The sequence below is a fragment of the Tiliqua scincoides genome, chromosome 5, assembly GCF_035046505.1.
Source record: "Tiliqua scincoides isolate rTilSci1 chromosome 5, rTilSci1.hap2, whole genome shotgun sequence".
NCBI classification, from domain to species: domain Eukaryota; kingdom Metazoa; phylum Chordata; class Lepidosauria; order Squamata; family Scincidae; genus Tiliqua; species Tiliqua scincoides.
In genome coordinates, this window is record NC_089825.1 from 3,079,772 (window position 1) to 3,083,187 (window position 3,416).

A 3,416-nucleotide genomic window follows, 5' to 3' on the forward strand; every position below is an offset into this window, starting at 1 on the left:
ACAAAGCCAGTCACTGGGTGTCCCTTCCAGAGTCAGCTAAGCCCTGCCCGCGACTCTCTCTTGCTGCAGCAGCTGCAGAGCACCAGTGATCTTGCTGAGGGGAACCACAAGTCACTTGAGAGGCAAATGCACAAGGTACAGACTTCTCCAACTCTGAGATGGCAGGAGATTCCTCAGTCTCACTCCTGGGCTCAGCTGAGGCTCAGACTGCTGGATGCAAGTTTCTGAGAAATGCAAAATGCTTCTTCAGGAGCAGAGGCTGACACTGAAGAGCAAAACACCAAACAAGTTGATCCTGTTCTTTGAACGAAAGGGGGGGAACTATGAAGAGATAAGTTGGCAGCACCTCTTTCCACCCCATGCAAAAAACCTAACTGTGGGCTGTGCTGTTTCGCCCAGACCTACCCCATGTGATAAGACAAATGATGTATGCGCCAATCGTGTGCACATCCTGGCCCCTTATGTTGGGGTGAATTTGGGCCAGTTCCCTTAATCATGGAGGAGGGGGAGGAATGCTCTACACCAGGGGTGTCAAACGTTAGGCCCACAAGCCGGATGCAGCCCCTGCAAGTTCTTTAGTCAAAGGTTCTCCCAGCACCATCAGTGGCTGGGCTGTGCTGAGGTGGCACTGCTGGAAGGGCCACATGATAATTGGGCTCTCCCACACCTTGAAAATATGATCAAGATTGCATATTTTTCTCTTCTGTCATTTGCAGCTAATGAGTTCTGAAGTGAGGAAAAAATTGTTTATTCCTGATCACAACCAGCTTAATGGCATACCTTCTTGCTTAATGACATAACTTCTTGCTTACAGCAGGCATCAAGAATGCTATCCAGCCTGCTGTACAAAACAAGTCTGACACACACACGCACACCCACAGTACACACACAGATAAGTCTGTGAGGTTTACCAGCACATATAAATAACCAGACAAATAACCAGAAAAGGAAGACACAGCTGCCTTATGTAACAAAAAGTGGATTCTCAAAACTAACCAATGGGACTGGTTGGTGTGAGAGCCAGTGAAGCATTATGACACAGCAGGGAACCAATAAGGTGTCAGTGTGAGTCATCTCATTTTCATGTATCAGAGCCAATAATAGAATCCTTATTCAGCTGTGTGTCATCAGGTTGGGCACTGGTTTTTGGATGGTTACTGATTTGTTTGGCCAGCTGTACCGTGATATGTTTAAATAAAGTTAATGCGGGTGACACTATCCCTACTGAGGCTGCTGCAGTTAGGCTGTGCATATGATATTGTAATTTATTCTGTATTGAGTGGTATGGAGAGGAGGTCCAACATAGGGGTGATACAACCCCTAGTGACGCCTCCGACATGTACAGGCCTTGTATCAAAACGTGTCAAAAAATTGTCAACAGAACAGTCTGCAGGGATATAAAAACACACTCTGGTCAGTAGATATTTTCAGCCTTCAAGGGGCCTTGCTCCACAGCCCACTTCACAGCATGGCTTCCTCCAAATAGTCCAGGGAACTGTAGTTGTTGCAGGTGCTGGCCTCTACAGTGGCCTTCAGCTTGCCCAGAGCTGGGACCTGTGGCAAGCTTCAAGTGGAATAAGAACATAAGAACAGCCCCACTGGATCAGGCCATAGGCCCATCTAGTCCAGCTTCCTGTATCTCACAGCGGCCCACCAAATGCCCCAGGGAGCACACCAGATAACAAGAGACCTCATCCTGGTGCCCTCCCTTGCATCTGGCATTCTGACATAACCCATTTCTAAAATCAGGAGGTTGCGCATACACATCATGGCTTGTACCCCATAATGGATTTTTCCTCCAGAAACTTGTCCAATCCCCTTGATCAGACCCCTCTCCCCTTGAAAAGCAGGCAGGGTTTAGCTCTGGGTGGGCACATGAGCAGCCACACAGCCCTGGCTCCTCTTCTCCTCCTGCCCAGGGACAGCACGCATTTCCCTCTTCTTATTTTGCTGCAAGTTGAAGTGGCAGCAGCAGGAACTCAGTTTTACAAGGTGCAGGGAGAGGAAGAGGTTGCAAGGCAAGAGCAGAAGCACAGCCAAAGGGAGCTGGCAGATACGCAGGGGACAGAAGGCAGATTTGGGGGGGATTAGCCAGTGAACCCTCTCCAGTGCCCATCTAGCCACTAGTTGCTGGCCAAACTGTGCAGGCCTGACTCTCTGAACAAAATGATGGCAACAGCACTGATGCAACCCACCCCTGAAAACCTCTGCTGTGACTGAGAGCCCTGGCTCCCCCCCCCTTCACAGAACAACAGTTCCCAAAGCACCCAGGCCAAAGGATAGGACAAGGTTTTGAGTGAGGACAAAACTGTGGACCAGTCACATGATCAAGTGGCTAGTTCTCAACTGCACAAAGAATACCGGCTACTAGGAGACTCCTTGTCCTGGGAAGTTAGAAGGGGAAAGCCAATTGCAGCAGAAGCAAGGCTTTCCACTGCTGAAAGCAAAAGCTTCCTGGTTATGCAAACCTTCTTCTTCAGGTGAAAGCGAACTGTTTCCCAGCCTGGCTGGGAAGTGGCATTAATGTCATCTGACAGCTGTCAGGGAGCCCAGTCTTCTGCAGAGGGTTTGAGTTAGAAACAGAACTGTGCTGCAGATGGATGGCACGCAGGAGGCTGGAGCTTCAAGTTTGGGCACAGAAGGGTCCAAGGGTGGAGGAGGTACTTCTCTCCCCCATTCTATTTTTTTGTTTTTTAAACATATGCACGTCACAAGAAGTCAGACTAGTTCCAGCAGCCATGCCTGGCATTCCAAAGACAAACCAGAGACAACAAAATGACAGGCAGCCCTGGAGGTTGGGCCTGACGCTGATGTGATGGCTCTTGCAACATCTGTCTGGAGCTCTTCCGTGTTGTGCACAGAACAGATCAGAACTGTTCAGGTCCAAAATGCATCCTACCACAGTACAGCCACCCCTACAGACAGAGGCCTGCAGCCCCGACAAAGCAGAACTGAGAACAGGAGCAGGTAAAGACAACAGTGAATCAGACTGGGAGGCAGCCCAACTCTGAAGGAGGCTATTCCTGAAGATTTTTTACCCCCAACATGTCATGATGGTGGACATCCCTGGGGACCTTGTTAAAATCTCCAGGATTGCTGGCAGACGGCACCTGAAGATTGATGCCGATGCCTGGAGAATCCCAGCCAACCCTGGAGAACTATCACAGGAATTTCAATTAACAGCCCTTTTCTCTCATCCCTAAATTATTTCTACAGATGCCCACACACAGATCCACAATAATCCCATTCTGCCTGAGATCAATCTCATATAGGGTCCCTTGCCTAGGACTGTACTTACATTTTCCAGTGCCACACACATGGGATTCCAGGTGCGTACAGAGTTCAGCATCTATTTAGCTCCTTTTTTCTAATGGACAAGTTTCTGAGATGCCAGGGCTGCATCTCACTTCCTTGTC